This window comes from Odontesthes bonariensis, chromosome 1 (assembly GCF_027942865.1).
Source record: "Odontesthes bonariensis isolate fOdoBon6 chromosome 1, fOdoBon6.hap1, whole genome shotgun sequence".
Lineage (NCBI taxonomy): Eukaryota > Metazoa > Chordata > Actinopteri > Atheriniformes > Atherinopsidae > Odontesthes > Odontesthes bonariensis.
The window spans coordinates 1,878,390-1,899,469 of record NC_134506.1 but is presented as its reverse complement, the minus strand read 5'-3'; the positions used below and the strand labels follow the sequence as shown (position 1 = coordinate 1,899,469).

The following is a 21,080-nucleotide window of genomic DNA, read 5'->3' as shown; positions in this document are numbered from 1 at the left end:
AACTCTCGGTCGGACAATCTGAGGGGTGGGTATGAGACATGAGGTAAATACTTTTGTTAGGATGAAAGAATTACATGTGAATAATACAGGCATAATAAACGTCATTAATAAACCTGAGTAAAATCTGATGGTCAATGTTATAACAGTAATATTTGCATTATTTCAAAAGTAGCATTCTTGTGTTAGTTGTAATCTAAGCCTGTGTTATGGAATATATGATTTATGAAGTCTCCGTTGGCCTAATAGCCGTGTGAACAGAGGTGTTATGCCGAGAAGTGCATTCCCATTCACGGAGCGCGCGTAAACCGTTTCAGGTGTGGATTATTACATTTATCCAAAAAAAATAATATTGAGCTGACAATGGTGTTTCATTCGTGCATCTTTTTTTCACATCTCTTCATGTAAATTAATAATACGTGTACAATTATGATAATCCGACAATTGTAGAGTTTAGAGTATTCCTATTCCTAACTATTTTTATATTATTGGACATATATTCAAAAGTAAGGGCCGTGACTAACACTTTTGTAGTCAACACGAAAGACGGTTGGATACATTTTCTATTAACAATCTCAACTCATTATAGCCCAGATGAAATGATATAAAAATGAACCTGAAACTATGAAATTTGGTTATTTTAATTTTATATACAAATTTGGACTTATTGAGATTTGCATCCGTTACTTCAATTAGGTAAACAAATTATGATGTAGTTATATCATATCATTCCATCACAGACTCTCCTTAAAGTACGACCAGCAGGGGGTGCACTTCTCGGCATAACACCGGCTATAAACATGTCCTAGTTTAACGTTTGCTGGCTACGATTTCGCCGGCAGACACAAATACAGTACAATAATATTCTATTGACAAAATACAACCAATAATAATGTTGAATCCTACCTGTGAAAGGTAATCCCCCGACTCCTGTTTGCAACGTCTGTCTCAGCCTCATTAATGGCTGCTCCCTCAGTAATGGCCGCGGCCAGAAAGTCGTGGCCGGTCGTGGCCGCGGCCTCGGCGCGCAAGCCCTTGCTGCACTAACCTCTGAATCTGTGACGGCAGAGTATGCAGCCAAGCTCTCTGTGACCCGTTCAACCCGGTCACGGGCATCAGAATCGGATATATTGTTTGACTCCACCTGGGCAGCTAACTGTACAGCAAATGTGCACACCGCCCCCTACCGTAGCCTACATGATGGGTAGCACGGTCAGCAGGCGTGACGTCACTCTCCTGCGCCGCTCAGATTGCTTTTTCGTTATCGAATTGTGGGCATGCAGTATTTTGCATGCAGACCACGAAAACGAAAAAGCAATGTCCGCTTTGTTTTCTTTTTGATTATGGCATAGAATGTGCAGTCTTGAAGAAGAAAATTGAAATGCAATAGGATGATTGATTAGTAATTTTATTTATGAGTCAAATAATGCAGCCACATTCTTAAAATGAAAAAGCATTTCTGATAATGCATTTGAATTTGAATTTTGATTACGATTTGCTTCCATACCTGTGCCTCCAAGGCTGCTCTGCGCGTTTCCTCCTTGATGCGAGCTGAGGCTGCTGATGACGCGCTGGAGCGCGCCCGGCCCGAGCGCGCACTGGCCGACACTGCTGAGGTCGGCTTTGACACGTTGGACACACTGTCCAAATATGGTGTGAGCAATGGGCCAAAAAGATTTGTCCATCTGTGCAAGTAATCCGTGCATATTTGGGAAATGTGTGCGTCTTTGGTTGTAGTTGAGCATAAAACAAAAATATTTGTGATCTCTAAAAATGAGTCCATCTGTGTTTTTACTGGGTTGTGTTGTAATATTTGTCAGAATACAAATTGAAAAGTTACGAGTTGGAAAGTTACGAATGCAAAAGTTACACATTCAAAAGTTACGAATACGAATTTCTCAAGTGCAAGGAAAAGGGACACATATACGTCATCGCTGACGTCATCACGCCACAGGCATCACCCAGAGCTATAGAGTTACAGAGTTGCGACACGCTTTGAAGTCGCCGCTTGGGCTGTCACGTGGTTCATGTGAGCCTCCGGAGTTCCAAACATCACAGCGCTGTCAGTCAGCGCTGTCAGCTCCGTTAACCCAATTACTCGTCAAGAACAATTACTGGTAAGTTTTTTACATTTTTAAGCATTATCTATCAGAAGTATACTCTTAGACATCGTTATTTTTACATTTGGTTAGCATGAAATGTCGATGTTGATGTTAAAAATGGAATGGATTTAGGGACCTAGCTTAAAGCTCTGTAACGGAGGCTAACGTGAGGTAATTAACGTGATCATTTCACTAAAGTCCGTTAACTTTTTATTGTCAGGTGACATAATGTAAAGTTGTTTTGATTGTTAGGTTTTAAAACATCACCAAAATACATTTAATACATTTTTGGTATTTCAGACGTATTTTCTCCAGTAAATTGATTAAATTACAACATTTTTGGCATAGTGAGGCATTAGCTGACTGGTCTTTAATTAAGTAAGTGTTTTTCAGCATGACTTTGCAGCTGTGATAATGAATTCATGAATTTCTCTGTTGTTGTTGTCAGGGAGGTCAGCAGATGTGGTGCTCGCTGCTGTCATGCTGCCATGGATCAACCCTCATTAGGGCTTCAGCCGATTTATACAATGCCCAAACGCTTAAATTTGATCAAATATATTGTAATGACCTCACGGAGGCTCTGAGACTGGCGGTTGCCGAACGGCTCTTTATTACGTTAGTGTTACAGTAAGTACAAGCAGTACAATTGCCGAACACTGGCGACTCGCTCTGTCCTGCGCCGCAACCAACCCCAGGAGAACACCAAACCTGCACACAGACTGGCCCACCCCCACTCTTCTCCCCCAATCACCAGCCCACACCTGAGTGACATGACCTGCGGTCCAGTGATTGACAGGGAGAGGAGGAAACAAGCCAGTCCGTGTGCTTATACAGTACCTTCATTCTGGGTCGTTGCAATATTTAATTACTGCAGATTAATCTACCCAACAGTATAAATAGCAATAAAATAACTTCTTTATTAAGGCTTGTTTGACATTTTCCATGATGACATTTTATAATAAAATGTTTGGTTTAAATCTGTTTTGTTTATTTTTTTCACAACTGACACATTTATTTTGTCATTAATATGGTTTTAACCAGAAAAAAGTTAAATTCCTATTTTAATCCATCCATTATACCCGCTGAATCCGTCGGTCGGGTCGCGGGGGGGGGGGGCATTGTCCATCTGACACCAGAGAGGACAGACTGAATGACATCTTCTACAGATGGAGTGTTTGGGACAACAGGAGTAGATCCTGGGAACAGACAGTAACATCAGGCTCTGTTGAGCTGGCATGATTCAGTATTTCTTTAGCACAAGTTTCTTGTGTTTATATTGAATAAAGTAGGACGAGGTTGCCCCCTGCTAGCATGCAGGGGTACCCTCTATGATTTAAAATGGTGATGTCTCTACGCTCCAAAAAAGAAAAACCTTGATAAAATACATCGTCGGTGAAGTGATCAATGCAGATTATGGGTCAATATTTACCGAAAATTGCGTCGTAAATGTTAAAGTTATCGTTTTTGTGCTCCATCCCGCTAAGACCCGGTCAAACTGACTGACAGCGCTGTGATGTTTGGAACTCCGGAGGCTCACATGAACCACGTGACAGCCCAAGCGGCGACTTCAAAGCGTGTCGCAACTCTGTAACTCTATAGCTCTGGGTGATGCCTGTGGCGTGATGACGTCAGCGATGACGTATATGTGTCCCTTTTCCTTGCACTTGAGAAATTCGTATTCGTAACTTTTGAATGTGTAACTTTTGCATTCGTAACTTTCCAACTCGTAACTTTTCAATTTGTATTCTGACAAATATTACAACACAACCCAGTAAAAACACAGATGGACTCATTTTTAGAGATCACAAATATTTTTGTTTTATGCTCAACTACAACCAAAGACGCACACATTTCCCAAATATGCACGGATTACTTGCACAGATGGACAAATCTTTTTGGCCCACTGCTTACACCATAGTCCAACGGGGACACCTCGTCCTGTTCAGTGGCAGCCTTGTCGCTGCGATGTTTTGCTATAGCCTCTTCGCACCACATATCCATGGTTTGAATGAACTCCTCAAATTTCTGAAGCTTTGGCTGATACCATTCCTCCTGGTCAGCGCTCAATTCATCCATGCGCAAACGTTTTACCACAGAACTGTTGAGCTCTTTGAACGCCTCCAACACAACATTGAAATCCGTCATCTTTATTTGTATTACTTCATAATTCGCATCCTTTCCCAAAAGATCATCAATCTGATTTAATTTTAAGGTGAGCAGCCTTAGTTTCGTTCTCCTTGCACCAATGTCTTGAAACAATTTATCATCCTCGCTTTTCTGAAGTTGTTACTTTGTGTCTTTACAACATCCTTTGATCCATTCATTCATACGCGGAAGCGGCGATCACGGCTTCCACACATGAGCGTCCAAAATACTCCTCGGCAGCAGTTAATTCTCACTCAAATCTTTTCGATTTATTGTAGTAGCACTTTCCACAATCAAAAATTAAGTGGTACTTATCTGGGGGGGCTCAGTAGGGTTTCGATGCGTGTCCACGAAAAACATCAATCACTGCATGCCCTCATCTTTATGCTTGTTTATTCCAAGGACTCAAGGTTTCATTTAACTCAAAATAAACATTTCATTTTCTCACGAGTCACGACTCACGATCGAAAAGATTTCTCCGTGAAGCGGATTCTCAATGCTGACCTAAATCACCCACTAACATATATCACCTGTGCCTCTACCTGGCTCGCCGTGGCCAAACCCACCTGGCTCCTACTCCGGCCACGAGCGCAGGAAACAAAACTTAGGCAGCAATGCAGTCTATACACCCCGTGTTCTGATGTTGATGATCTGTTGAACTCTTACACATCAAGTCTCTTAAATGTTTTGGATACCATTGCTCCTGTCAAGGTTAGAATGGTTAAAAGTAGGCAAAGGGCGCCATAGAGGAAAGAAGAGTTGGTCAGGGCACAGAAAAGGGAGTGCCGGAGAGCCGAGTCAAAGCTCCAGGTTCATTATGAGACTTACAAAGAAAAGCTGTGTGTGTTCAACCAGACTTTGCGTTGAACGAGGGAGAGTTATTTTTCTGAAATCATCAAAAACTGCAGCAACAACTCTCGTGTCCTGTTTGCTACAGTAAATAGATTAACAAACCCTCCAGTTTCACTGCCTTTAGAACTCATTTCTACATCCAAGTGTAATGAGTTTGCAATATTCTTTAATGACAAAGTTCAAGGCATTAAAAATGTAATTATTTCCACAACACAAATAACTACTCTGCAGCCAGCTAGACACCTAGAGCTGACACATTTCACACCTGTTACTGACATAACAGTCGAAGAGATCATCTGCAGTCTGAGTTCATCAACGTGCTGCCTTGATGAGTTGCCCACTAGATTCCTAAAGTCTGTGCTGAGCAGTTTGTTACCACAATTCGCATCAATCTGTACATCCATTAGGCCAGCTAATACGTAGCTATAATGTGTCCTACCACAACTATGCAGATGACACTCAGATCTACGTGTCACTGACAGCAGGAGAACACGGGCCTGTAGATACACTGTGTCACCGCATCGAACACATCAGTGTGTGGATGCAAAACAGTTTCCTCCAGCTAAACTCAGACAAAACTGAAATCATTGTCTGTGGCCCACAGAAACAAAGAGAAAGTGTTATCAGTCACCTTGAGACTCTCTCTCTAAAACCTAATAATCAGGTTAGAAATCTGGGGGTAATATTGGACAGACCTGAACTTTAACAGCCACATTAAATCAGTAACATCAGCAGCTTTTTACCATCCAAAAAACATTGCCAGAATCAAAGGAATAGTGTCTAAACCAGACTTAAGCCTCTAGCATGGTTGGTCTGCTAGCGCGAGCGGTGTTGATGACGTCACGATTTCGTGCCGGTAATATATAGTGGCGCAAGTCGATGCGCCAGTCGTTGCAATTTTCTCCGTCACAGAGGTGTCGCTGCTACATGAAGGTTTAATTGTTTAATTCAGTGAAGGTCTGAAACCCCCGGCATCACCACTTGGAGTCTCTGCCCTCTTCTTTGCCTTCACGTATCTGTCCTGTAGCTTCTTCCACACATTCTTACAGAACTCTCCCTCTTTCCCCAAAGTTCTGCCAATTTACGTGCTCCCTGTGCTATTTCACTGCAGTTTCGTACAGGTGCTGTACAAACGCACCTCCTGACTGAGCCTGGTCTCAAAATGGTCCATCCGGTTTGTCGTTGTTGGCGCCGCCAAGTTACAAAAATCGACTGGTGCACGACACCGCGCTGTGCCGTCTTTTCAAGGGAAGCGCCAGGCCTGATACGTCATTTTGACGTCACGGTCCGCCACCGCCATGACAGACGTGTCAATTGTAATTCCAGACTTCGAAAGACTAATCCATGCGTTTGTCTCCAGCAGTTTTTCAGCCATAGCAAACAGAGTTGGAGAATTGTTGACATTCTTATTAATCATTTCAGATAAATGCAGCTGTCTGGCCTTGCACAGCTCATTGTTATAACTACGCAGGCTTTCTTTGTACAGCTCATAGTGAATCTGAAGCTTTGTTTTCCTCCATTTACGTTCAGCTTTCCTGCATTCTCTTTTCAGGTTTTTGACCGTAGTGGTGTTTCTCCATGGGGTTTTCTGTTTGATCAAGGTGCTCTTGATTCTTATCGGTGCAACAGCTTCCATTACATTCAACATTTTTAAGTTGAAATGATCCAGCATTCCTTCAACCGACTCTGCGCTCAGTGTTGGTAACATAGCTATGGCCTCCCTAAACTGAGCACTTGTTTTCTCATTGATGTACCTCTTCTTAACTGAGAAGCTGGTTGTTTGAACATTCTGGATGATAAATAAATAAAATAAAATCAAAAAATGGTCAGACAAGGCCAAATCAATACCCACAACAGAAGAAATATCAACACCTTTAGAAATGACCAGGTCCAGAATGTGACCTCCAAGGTGGGTTGGTTCTGTTCCATGTTGCCACAAACTAAACATGTCCAGCACAGAAGAAAATTCTTTGGCATTACCATCCATCATGTTATCTATGTGAATGTTAAAATCCCCGGTCAAGATAAGAAGGTTAAAATCAGTCGAAGCTCATTTGAAGCCTTTACAGAATAACTGATTCATGAAATTTCTAATCTGTATATTATAATAATCAAAGTGTTTTTATTGATTTTTTCCATTCAAACAACAAACAACAAAACATCAACAACAAAACAACAGGATCCAAGATACACCCACAAATATCTGTCTCAACTACAGACAACAACAAGACAAATCACCCAATACAAAGCATCAAACATACCACCACCCATGTGGCCCAGACACTCTAAAATAAATAAACAAATAGAAAATAACAACAATAGTACAATAATAATAAAAATAAATACATGGATTTTAAAACAAATTAAAGGGAAAAAAAAGGGGGGGGGGGGGCTATGTTGGGGCAGAGGAGAGCTCCTGTTCAAAATGAGAAATAACAGGCTGCCAGATCTTAGAGAATCTGTTTGTATTGCCCTGCAGCGTATATCTAATGTGTTCTAATTTAAGGTGTGCCATCACCTCCTCCATCCAGCATTGTGGGATGGTGGTGTTGCCTTTATCCAATTAAATAAGATCAATCTCCTGGCCAACAATGAAGAGAATGCAACTGCTTTCCCTTGAGTGATCGTTAGTTGTGCTTCTCCTGATGCCACACCAAAGATGGCTGGTTCCACAGTTGTCCCCAGAACAGAACCAGCCTTCCTTATCAGGTTGTTGAGTCTTTTTAGGTCCCTGGTTCTGATGCTGCTGCCCCAACAGATGACGCAAGAGGAAATGACGCTCTCAACAACAGACTTGTAGAATATCTGCAACATCTTGCTGCAAACCTTGAAGGACCTTAGCTTCCTCAAGAAGTACAGTCTGCTCTGTCCTTTCTTGTAGATGGCTTCACTGTTGTGTCTCCAGTCCAGTCTGTTGTCCAGATGAACACCAAGGTATTTATATTCCTCAACCACCTCCACTTCTTCTCCCATGATGGAAACAGGGTTTGATCTGACCCTGTTTCTCCTGAAATCTACAATCATCTCCTTTGTTTTGTTAACATTCAAGATGAGATGATTGTTCCCACACCATGCCACAAAGCGGTCCACCAGCTCTCTGTACTCAGCTTCTTGTCCATCTCTGATACACCCGACAACTGCAGAGTCATCTGAATATTTCTGTAGATGACAGGAGTCTGACTTGTACTGGAAGTCTGAAGTGTACAGAGTGAAAAGGAATGGTGAGAGTACAGTCCCCTGTGGTGCTCCTGTGCTGCTGATCACCTGGTTAGACACACAATTCTTCAGTCTGACAAACTGTGGTCTGTTTGTCAGGTAGTCATTAATCCAGGTGATTGTTGAGGCCTCCACCTGAGTCTTCTGGAGTTTCAGACGAAGCAGTTCAGGCTGAATTGTGTTAAATGCACTGGAGAAATCAAAGAACATGATCCTCACAGTGCTGCCTGCTTTGTCCAGATGACAGTGGGTTTGTTGAAGCAGGTGTATGATAGCGTCTTCAACTCCAACTCCATGGCGATAAGCAAACTGCAGGGGGTCCTGATATGTGCTGGTTTGCTTACACAGGTGGGTTAACAGGAGTCTCTCCAGGACCTTCATGATGTGGGATGTCAGGGTCATTGATGACTGAAGGGTGGGTTTTCTTTGGTACCGGAACCAGACAGGATGTCTTCCACAACAGTGGTACCTTCTCTTGGGTCAAGCTAAGGTTGAAAAGGTGTTGCAGAATCCCACAGAGCTGCTCTGCACAGGCCTTCAGGACTCGGGGGCTGACACCATCTGGACCTGCAGCCTTGTTCCTGTTCAGTCTCTCCAACTGCCTCTTCACCTGACTTCTAGAAACAGAAAAGTGGGAGGGGGAGGCAAAGGGGACAGCAGCATCTCCTGATTTGGTTGAAGACAAACTAGTGGAAGCAGAAGAATCCATGACTGAGGTGGAGGTGGAGATGTTACAGGAAAGCTGTGAGTCAGAGGAGGGTGGGATGTCTCTTTGGCTGGGAACAGGAGGGGAGGATAGCGAGCTTGTTCATGAACTGAACCTGTTGAAGAATGTGTTCAGCTCATTTGCTCTGTCCAGACTTCCATCCATCCGATCCTCCCTATGCTTGAGGCCTGTGATCTTCTTCATTCCTGACCACACATCTCTGATATTGTTCCTCTGCAGTTTACTCTCAAGCTTCTTTCTATACACCTCCTTGCTCTCTCTGATCTTGACTTTGAGCTGCTTCTGTATACTCCTCAGTAGCTCCCTGTCTCACTCCCTAAAGGCTCTTTTTTTCTTGTTCAATAGTTCCTTTAGCTCACTGGTGATCCAGGGTTTGTTATTAGGGAAGCATCTCACTGTTCTGGTGGGGATGGTGTTGTCCACACAGAAGTTTATATAGTCAGTCACACACTCAGTCATGGCATTAATGTCCTCTCCATGTGGCTTACAAAGAGAAATCCAATCGGTTGCATCAAAACAACCCTGTAAGGCTTCGTCAGCTTCATGTGACCACTTTCTAACAGTCTTTTTTGTGACAGGTAGTCTCTGGACAAGGGGTTTATATGCTGAACAGAGAAAAACAAGGTTGTGATCTGATTTACCCAGGGGAGGTCTTGATTTGGAAATGTATGAATCCTTGACATTTGTGTAAAACAAATCCAATGTCTTGTTTTCTCTGGTAGAGCAGCTGACAAACTGTTGAAAAGTTGGCAGTGTAGCAGAGAGTGAGGCATGATTAAAATCACCAGATATTGCCACAAAAGAATTGGGGTGTTGTGTCTGTATCTTAGCAACAACGGAACTGATGACATCACATGCAGTGTCGGCAACAGCTGAGGGTGGAATGTAAACAGCCACCAAAACAACACTGGTGAACTCTCTTGGCAAATAATATGGACGAAAACTTACTGCCAATAGTTCAATGTCAGGACTGCAGAGACGACTCTTCACAGTAACATGTCCTGGGTGACACCACAAGCACTGCCAATCCACCCCCTTTCCTTTTCCTGCTACTCGTTAAATCTCGATCTGCTCGTACAGTCAGGAAGCCCGGCAGAGAGACGCTGGAGTCGGGTATATGATCCTGTAGCCATGTCTCAGTAAAACACATAATGCTACACTCCCGATATTCTTGCTGAGTCCTTGTCAAGGCTAGAAGTTCATCCAACTTGTTAGCTAACGATCTTACATTGCCCATGATGATGGATGGCAGAGATGGTTTGAACTTCTTCTTTCTTTCTCTCCTCTTTGCTCCTGCTCTGCATCCACGACGCCTCCTTTTCAATTCCAGTGGGATTTCTGGCTTCAGTTGTCGAATTATTTCTGCTTTTCCAATGTTAATCAGCTGCTCCCTGTTGTAAACCACCCTGTTGCTATGGTTATGCATCATAACAAAAGAGCAAAATATACAAAAGTATTGGGAAAAATCAATCCAGCTGCACAGCATCCAAAGCAGGAAGGAACAGTTGTCCAAAAAAATGCAATTTCTTCAAAGAAAAAACAGGAATGAAATTTAGAAAAAATAAAAATTCTCAATGTGAGGTACAGAGGTACTCCAACGTCCTGCCACCCTCAGCTGCGCATTCTAGAACTAGAATTAAATCAAATCTAGAATTAAATGGATGAGTAAGTTCTGAAAATTTCAGTCCAGAAGTCTTTCAGTCTGGGACAGGTCCAGAATATATGACATATGTTAGCTGGCACCTGTTTACATCTAGGGCAAGTCGGATCAGCCCCCTGATAAATTCTCGCCAGTTTCTCCCTTGAAAAATGAAGTCTGTGTAACACCTTGAACTGTATCAGACCGTGTCTAACACATACAGAAGACGAGTGTATTAGTTCGAATGCCCGTCCCCAGTCAACCTCTGATATGTCCAACCCTAACTCTTCCTCCCATTTCCTCTTCATGTAATCAAGAGACGGGGACGCCACCTTCTGAATATCCACATAAATCCTGGAGACTACCCCTTTAGCAGTTGGATTTGTATCCTGTAGCTCATCTATCCATACATTCTGCAATAGCATGAGGGATGAAGAGAATGTTTTCCTCACAAATTCTTGAATTTGGAAGTATCTGAGGTAGTTCGTTTTTAGGGGGATTCCATACTCCTTCTCCAGTTGAGCAGCAGACATGAATACCCCATCTTTGAAAAGATTTTTAACACATTCTACCCCAGCTCTATGCCAGTCCCCAAACGCTGTACCCCCAAGGGTTGGGGAAAATAAATGATTGCCCTAAATGGGAGCGGATAAGAGGGCATCTCTATTTTTAAAATGTGTCCTGAACTTTTAAAAATAGAGATGCAACACTGCCAGGAGCAGTAAACATACAAGGAGATTCTGAAATAAAAGATCACAAAATATCTCATGAACGTCCAGAACCACAAATAGCGACATCAGGCAGTCATGGAGCTCCTGAGCCAGACGCCGTCTGTAATTCAGATCAGGCAAGGGGACAGCTCCCACAATATCAAAAATCACCAGAACTGGCACCACCAGTTCAAAAGGCATCTTCTGAAGAACATAAGAGTCCAACAGCGTCAGCACCGAATTTGGGAGACATAATGGTGGTCACATAATGGTGACCCCGAATTCGTGAGATTTTGCATCTGGATCCCGGCGGAGCGTGTCCTTTGTGCCCCGACAACCGACATCAGCTGTAACAAGCCGGCAGGTTGGATTTTTTTCCTACCATTACGCAGCTGATTTCTGTTGGTGGTGTACAGCTGACCGCTTTTTCCGGCCTCCCCAAATCAAAAGAGCACAGTGGAGAGAGGATTCTGCATCGGTAAGCATTTCATTGTTACCTCTGCGCAGGGGGGCTGCTGAAATTGTTTGGAAATCTTGGGCCAAGAGGAGCCAGTTTGAATTAAGATAAAAATTGGGTAAACAGCAGCTGGTGTGAGACGTGTATTTTTTGTGGTGATAAAAGAAGGCTAGTCGCTAATGCTCGGGCAGGAAATAAATCGATGAGTTTAAACTGGAATAGTGGATACGCTTTTAGAGCGGGCAGGGTGGAAATCACCCGTTCATAGTGATGTCATAGAGCCAACGGCCGACCTTTAATGCATTGGGGGGGGGCTACCGTAGGACTGCGGCTTACATTAGTCATTAATATATGTGAAAATTATTTTCACTAGTCAAGGAGTAGACGAATGCTAGTAATTGATTGACTTGCGAACATAAAAGTTTGAAGGTGGAATCAAAAGAGCAGTTCAAGAAAACTCCGAAAAAGTCAATTCCAGTTCTATACGGGCACATTTTAAATATATATGTTTATATCATTTTATATCTGCTTAGAACTCTTTGGAGTTATCCGAGACCTCAGTATAAAGACATTTTGAGAAGAAAATTCAAATTCGTTTAGAAATTGGCCACAGGAGATTATTATAAGAGGTCATAGGGAAGCTGATAAGTACACGTCAGCATCTGTTGCTTTGGTCAGAGACCATATCACAAGGCTTGTAGAGAAAACACATTTTGTATTTCATAGATTGCCTACACCAATATCTCCTGAAAAATTAAAAGTCTAAATGAAAGAAATTGATCATTTAAAACTGTGAAGATTTGAACGGTGACCGACACAAAACTCTGACCGACTGACTTGGTGTGAGTGTGTGTGTCTTTCTTTGTCTGTCAATGTGTGTGAAATCCTGCTGTTTTATGTGAATCTAAAAAAGAAGAAAAGGAAAAGTTATTTTGTGTGATAAATCAAGGTTCCAACTCATCTCATCCCTTGACTTTTGAGTACTTTTAGTCATTTTGAGTTAACACATAGAGTTAACACAACGTCTTACTTATAATCTTAGGCTAAATAAAAGATTAAGTGAGTGCAGAGACACTCAGATTTGCTTCATTGTTATAATTTGCTTCATTGTTATAATTTGCTTCATTGTTATAGTTGCCGCATTGATAGTTTGTTGAAATAAGGTGTTGTTACAGTGATGAGCTGTGATTTTTAAACGCTGTGTGCTGATTTCTTTAATATTGTGTATTTTGGTTGAGTGCATCTCATTATTATTGAATTATTGAATACTGCTGTGATTGGTGTTAAGTTTCTAAAGTTCTATTTTCAACAGGCTAGTGAAGGTGTTTGGGTTTCAGGGGGAGAACGAGGTGCTGCGCGTTCACGCTGCTTGTGTGGAGGCGCAAAGCTTGTCCTTGACATTCTTGTGCTGTCTGTACACTGACAGATGTTCGTGCGTAATCACATTTTCTTTCCTTGTTGTCTTCCAGGGCACTTGATGGTTGAACTGTAATGATTATTAGTTGTCTTTAGGTAATGTGCTAATTGCAGAGTTGTATCAGTCGAGTAAATGTTGGTTTCGCAATTCCTAGGGGAGAGTTTCTGTCCTTAGGCCATTTGATTCATCACGTCATTGTACGTGAATGTTGACATTCCTGATAAAGAAAGTTTTCGCTTATGCATTGTTTCTGTATCTTTTGGTCTGTATTTTCCCTGTCCACAGCGTGTTAAATTGTATTTCTTTCTCTTTCTTAACAAACGCCATTTTGAGGTGAAGAATAGTGCAATTGTTATTTCTGTATTTTTTTGGTTGTATTTCTTCCTGTCCACGGCTGGACAGATTGTATTTCTTCCTCTTTCTTAACTTGTTACAAAAGTGTGACAAACGCCATTTTGAGTTGGGGTGTGGTTCAATTGTTATGTTTGGGAGGAGTTAATAAGAGCCTGGGAGGCGAGCTTATTTTATTGGTTAGAAGTTACGTGTTTCATTGGAGGTAGATTAAGAGGTGTGTTCAGATTTCATTGGTCAAAAAAAAAAAAAAAAATAATAATAATATTTTCATGTCATTGGTCGGAATTGACGTAGCTGTGACGTGCATTGTATCATCTGTATTGGTGGAGAGACATTGTGTATGGATTGGAGCGGAAGCATCCGGATGTGAGCAAAAGGGGGGGCAACGCCTTTAGCCTGAGTCACTTCAAGCAGAGTAAGCATTAACTGAGCTTTTGATTAGCAATAAATTGACATTGGGTAGCATTAGTAATACAGCTAGTATTGAATAGCAATAATTAGTATTGATTAGCAGTGATTAGCATTGGTTAACAAGAAAGTTAGTATTGATTAGCAATAACTAGCATTGATTAGCATTGGTTAGCAATCACTAGCATTGATTAGCGATAATTAGCATTGAAGAGCATAATTAGCATTCGATTAGCATTGGTCAACAAGAAAGCTAGTATTGATTAGCAATAAGTAGCATTTGTTAGCATTTGTTAGCATTTCGTTAGCCATAATTAGCATTTATCAGAAATAAAATTAGCATTGATTAGCAATAGCAATAAGGAAAATATTGGTTTAAATCTTAATTAGCAATAGGTTAGCATTTATTAGCAACAGCTAGGAAGCTAACATCAATTGGCATTGGTTAGCAAACATTAACATTAGCAATAATAGTAACCTAACTCCAAACTAGAAGTCAAAAAGCTAAATTAGCCTAACATTGAATTAACATTGGTTTAATTAAAAAAAACAAAAAAACAACCTAGAGCATAATCTTTCAAAGCTAACATAGGCTAACCTTAACAGTAGCATTGACAATATCCAATCCAATAATTAGCAGCATCTAAGCTAAATTTAGCCGAGCATTAAATTAGCATTGATTAGTTAAATAATTAGTTAATTTAAATTGACTTTCAAGAGTTGTTTAAAAAAAAAAAAAAGGGGGAATAATAATAATAAATAAGGAAAATTAGGAAAAATAAATAAGTAAATAAAAAGTCAAAAGAAGGGAACTAACTAGGTGAAACAATGGATGTAACACCAACAATAACCATCAGCGCCAAACATCCTGAACCAGTGGCGGCTGGTGATTCAATTTGTTGCGGGGGCGCAGTTGCGCGTGACGGGTCAAATAGCACCTCACAATCAGAACACAACACACAAATTCTAAAAACCACCTAAACTAGACCATTGTTCAAGTATTAATACAATTAGAGAGATACTTTGGATACTGTTGACATTAAATAAAGAGTTTTGGGACAGAATAGATAAAGAAATATAGGCTACTGTAATTAGAATAGATCACATGTTATACCATAACCACAACATAATGGTAGGGAGGGATGATGGTTCTGAATTTCCTATTCTATTGCAAAATGTACAAATATTCAGGAAAAACAAAGACCACATTAAAAGGTAGGTGTGTCTAATGTTTTGAGGACTAATATAGAAGACTGGATCAATTCTGATGTTTTTAAATGTGCTATATAAATAAAGCTGACTTGACTTGACTGCACTGAAAAATGGACAACAACTAATTTCTACAACAGAGACTCACCTCTGCAGCAATCCTACTGTCTGTGGTCTTCTTCCCCGAGAGCCCGGTGCTTCCTCGGATGCTTGCTTGATGGACGTGATTGATTCGATGAATTGTCCAATCACGTTAAGATTCAAAATATGGAAAACTCTGCCATTGGTCTGGGCGCACAGAGATGCGAACTAGAATCAAATTTTCTTGCGCCAATGAAAAGCTGCCTCTGCTTGTTCGCGGTAAAAAAGTTTGCTAGCTCTCATAGACTCCAGTGTTACCGGCGACCACCTGGAGGAGGGCTTTATATCCAATAGCAAATAGCAAGCCTAGATTAAAGTCGAAAGCATTTAATGGTTGCTGGCAGTGGCATGTAGCCTACAGCAGAGTCTATCACACCACTGCACGAGTAAAAACGCAATGTACAAATGTATAATTAATTTCATATTTGTTATGGTTGATTCACGGGAGGGGCGGCGCTCTAGCGCCCTCTATTGACCAACCGCCACTGTCCTGAACATTCCAAAGATATTAAAAAGATATCTCAAAAATGGGAAAAACGAACAAAAAATAATTTCTCACCTTGGCCAAAAGGTGGCACTTTCAATGTAACGGCCTGTAAGATTATGGAACAAAGGATTAAAGCTTACAAACCAAAGGACAAAAGCAAAAAGAGACAGGAAAAAAGAGAGCTTGAATTAAAAGTTTTACATTTCTTTGAAAATGCAGAGCTATATCCAACACTGCCAGGAGCAGTAAACATACAAGGAGATTCTGAAATAAAAGATCACAAAATATCTCATGAACGTCCAGAACCATAAATAGCGACATCAAGCAGTCATGGAGCTCCTGAGCCAGACGCCGTCTGTAATTCAGATCAGGCAAGGGGACAGCTCCCACAATACCAAAAATCACCAGAACTGGCACCACCAGTTCAAAAGGCATCTTCTGAAGAACATAAGAGTCCAACAGCGTCAGCACCGAGTTTGATAGAAATGACGCAGGGACAGTATGTGCCGTGTCAGATGCTCGACCTGGCGGGGCTGGTTGCTCGATTGCCGGATGTTCACAGAGGTGCAAGCAAATGGATAAGAGCGTTTGAACAAGAGACTGTGGATAAACTGTTGTCTGTGGGACACATTAAGGCAGTGTGGGCACTGTGTTTTGGAACTTCTACCATGGAGGGCATTTTGAGACACAGTGAGAATGACTGGATGTTAAGCCACCGAGCTGATGGAACTGATTTTATTGCATATCGAGCTGCACTCTGGAGAGCGTTACGAGCTGAGTTTCCGGTGGGAGTGGACCTCAAAGCATTAAAGGGGGAACCACTGTCAGAAACAGAGAGTCCGGTTGTGTACATTGCACAACAATTGAAGAAATGGGAACAAGAATCTGAGGGAGAAATTGAAAAGAGCCCAGCTTGGGTGACATTGTTCAGAGTTTCCATCAAAGAGGCTCTGCCTGCCCCAGTTCAGGGGAGGCTGGAGGATGTGGTGGGGTTGAATTCAATGTCACATGGGCAATTCCGAGACCACGTGGTGCATGCAGTAAACAAATACAGAAAAGAACTGAAACGGAAGGAGCAGGAGGAGGATATGCAAAGGGAAGCAAGTGGCCCGGCAGGTCCAAGGCGTTCCTCTGGCAGAGGAATCCCAGTATTGGTTTACATTGACATATAGAGGTAAGAAGTACACTTACACCAGACGTACTCAAGGGTTTAATTATTACAAAATAAAACAAGGTTTTAAGTTAAATGTGTCACTATTACTATTACAAAACAAAAAAAATTTCCTAGATTTAAAATTTAAAATGTGCCACTATTACAAAATTTCTAAAATCTAAACAAAACCAAGTTTCGAATTTAAATTTTAGCATTGTTAGCCTAAATTAGAGTATCTATTTATCCCATAGGGAATTACTGATATCTCTCCATCCCACGTGGAGGGAGTAAGTAAGGCGCCATGTCCAAAATGAATAAATGTATTAATGAATAAAATTAAAATAAAACAAGTATGATCTTTTTCTTGGGAAGATTTTGCAATAAAATTTGCTTCCTCTGGAAGGAACATGAAAAAATCCAAAGATCAAAGGTTGAAAGCACAACTGGAGAGGACAACCGAGGCTAAGGTAGCCTTTGAAAGTTTGAAACAAAATTAGCAAAAGTCATCCAAAACCGGAAACATAAATCAGAGTAGGTATGTTGTGACTCGGACAGGATGTTTGCAGGTTGTGCAACGAAAGCATGTCTACTGGTGAAAGGTATGGTTACGAATGTGTACACAGATTCTGCATATGCTCATGATATTTGCTATTTGTTTGAGGCAGTTTTGAAGCAGAGAGGGTTCAGGAGGACAGACGGAAGTCCAGTGCGACATGATGTCCAAATGAAGGAGCGGATTGCAGTCATGAGAATTGAAAATTGGAAGTGATAAAGTGTCAAATAATCGTAAAGGTAACGAAATGGTCGATAAAGGTAATAACGCGGCTGATGAGGCAGCGAAAGTAGCATCAAAGTGCCAGCTTGCTGTGTTGGCACCAATGGTGTCACTAGAGCCAGATGTCACGCCACCACATGGATATTGGTCATACATATTGGATAAATAGTCGTAAAAAAATTTTTTGGTAAGAGAATTGATTCATCTGTTTCTCATTCCATCAGAGATTAGCTCAAATAATGGTTGAGTGTTTGTTTAGAAAAGTGCAAGAGGCATTCTGCAGCAGCTGCGAATCAAGCAGCGCTGTGGGGCCGTTTATCATCCACAGAGTCAAGGGATGGGTGAGAGGATCAATGGAACCTGGAAAGTGAAATTGAATTGAATCTGTGCTTCAACTAAACTAAACTAGATGCTTTGCTGCTTGCACTAATGAGCTATCGTATGCAGACTCATAGAGTCACGCACTAACACCGCATAAAATGCTAACGGGTTGACCCATGCCGGCACCTCAGTCGAGAGGTCCCTTTAAAGGGCCCCCACTTGAGCAGGTGCAAACAGAGTGGACAGCTTACATGAAGCAATTAACTGCAATCCACAGAACAATCTATCTACAGGAGGAGTCCAGAGACTCAGGTCTCGAACAGCTGGTTGAGAGACCAGTGGGGCCAGGCGACCAGGTACACATCAAAGTGTTCCGAAGGAAGTGGCTTGAGCCAAGATGAGAAGGACCGTACACAATGGTGCGAGCAACGTCAACAGCAGTTCAAATGGAAGGTAGCAACACATGGTACCATTTGAATCACTGCACTGAGGTTCGGTCTAAAGACACAGACGGAGTCGAGTCCGAGGAAAGGATGAACAAAAGGAAGAGGTTAAGATTTCTGACACTTATGAGCATCCAGGTGTGGGTGTTGGCCGACAGCATGGGCTCAGGAGAGCGAAGCCTGGAGATATGGGACGGGATCCCGCATACAGGAGAGACTGGAAGGGTCCCGTGATGGAGCCACCCCGCAGGGAAGTAGCCAGCCTGTGTCAGATGAGTATGATGCAACAATACACACCCACTCAGACCATGCCACACCAGGAACTTTGCCAGCAATACACACTAGAGCTAGTCGTGAAAAGGCAGATGTTAAGCATGAGTTTAAGTACGTGGGAATAAAGGCTGGTGGAAGTATGAGTAAGTGTGAGGAAGTGTGGATCATGGGTCCGGAGGAGGAGACGACCAGATCACCGCCTCCGGACGCCACGACAAAGGGGCAATCTGGTAAGATCATGTTGTCCTCGGGTCAGAAGTAGTTGTTCACAATGGTTGTAAGAATAGAAAGATTTCTCGGGTAAGGCTAGGGGGATTTGATACCAGTAGCACTACAGGACAGAATAATCGTGTTAATCCAAGAACAGACGGTGTGTACATGCACAGGTAAAGTCAGGAAAACAGTGTAACTGTGGAAGATGGGTTAAGGCAGCACAGAGTATGTGGTATAGATGGGCATGGTACACTACGAGGGAACTGACAGCGACGGAGTGTCTCATATGTGCAGACGCTCCAGGAGCATTGCCTGTTGTTGTTCCAGAGCCACACACCTTCAGGGACTGTGCAGTGGTCCAGCAACGGATGTGTGGAGATGATGTTTTGTTAAATGTGTTACCCAACAGATGGATAGGTCTTTGGGCACTGGTGAGGAGGAAGACATCAGGTGTGTTAGTGTATGACAAGGCAAACGAGATGCGAGGTTTGGATGTGGAAAAAGGGAGAGTTAAAAGATCTAGTGATGACTACATCAGGGATAAGCACGTTTACTTGGATGCAATAGGGCAGCCGAGAGGGATTCCTTTCGAGTTCAAAGCACGCAGGGAGATTGCAGCTGGATTTGAGTCTATTTTGCCGTGGATCACAATTAACAAAATGGAGGGTGGATTAATTACATATACTACAACCAACAGAGAATTCTTAACTACACGAGTGAAGGGTTTGCAGCCTTTGGAGAACAACTACATGAGACGAGTATGATGGCTTGGTAGAACAGACAAGTTTTAGAATGGATATTAGAAGGGAAGAGTGGTGTTTGCCAGTTATAGTTGGTTGGGGAAAATGTTGTACATTTATACCCGGGAACACTGCAGCTGATGGGACGTTTACAACGGCCGTGAAGAAGTTCAGAGAACTGGAAGAGGAGCTGAAGGGTAATGCTGGTGGAGGTGAACGGTGGTGGACTGGTCTGTTTGGGAGTTTGGGAGAAGGGTGAGCGATGACAGGTAAACCGGGAATAACAATATAGTTGATAGTGATAATGGTCTCCCTATTGGTGTGTTGCATTATACCCATTCTGAGAAGGTGTTTGCTGCAAGTGATGTTCAAACGAACAGTGGAAGGAATCAGGAGGCAGATGACCATGCCAGACCAGGTCTGAGGACCAACGCATGGGAGAGCGGGTCAACGAATGAAGGTTATCAACGGACGGTTCACAAGATTCTTTCCTCGAGGGTGGAACCAAGTATAGCCTGATAGGGAGAAGAGATGCTGAAGATCTCTTTGATTGGGAGTGACGTACTGGCGACCTCTCCTCCCAGAGTTAGCTTAGCAGTTCCAGACCCAGCCGGACGGATGTTCGGCCAGAAACAGACGACACCAGAGTACGGGAGATGGGACGGGACTGGAAGAGCTGCATTACATTGCTTTTTATTACTATTTGTTGTGTGATAATCCATAATTTTATGTATTGTACTTGGTACAAAACTGTGATTAATTGATTTGAAGGTGGTGTATTCATTCCATGTGTATTATCAATCAAAATTGATCACTGATATGTCCATTGCCAGTTGTGTTAGTCAACTGTTCGGAGTGCGACCTTTGGTAAAGTGGTCGGTCGCCAAGTGGGGGGGGGCCGTAGGAGAGTTTTCCCAAAATAAGAACATGAGTTACGAAAGTAGCAGCCAGTGGGTTTTTCGCTCCTATGCACTGCGAACAGTGGACAAGTGTGATGGCAATGTTAAAAATTGTATTGTTGTTGAATTCAATATCATTTAATCATTTAATCATTTAATGTGATTCGGGTACACACATATAAATATATTCCTTTTCATTTATTCAAAATGGTCCCGTTGATTGATATTGTAGAATTATTAGGATAATTTAGTGTTGATTATGTTAATTAATTCTTAATTAACTATCTGGGATGATTTTCTTTCATTTTAGATTATTTCTTTATTAAATCACTGATAAGTGATTTCAGGGGGGACTATGTGGGAGAGAAATGTCATGACATTCTCTTGACATGTCAGAATTAA

The 21,080-nt window shown here is 42.0% G+C and overlaps 1 pseudogene; it reads right to left on the bottom strand.

Annotated features, from left to right (window-relative positions):
• LOC142382986 (uncharacterized) overlaps positions 1–21,080 on the bottom strand; it is a 95,263-nt pseudogene that overhangs the window by 17,159 nt on the left and 57,024 nt on the right.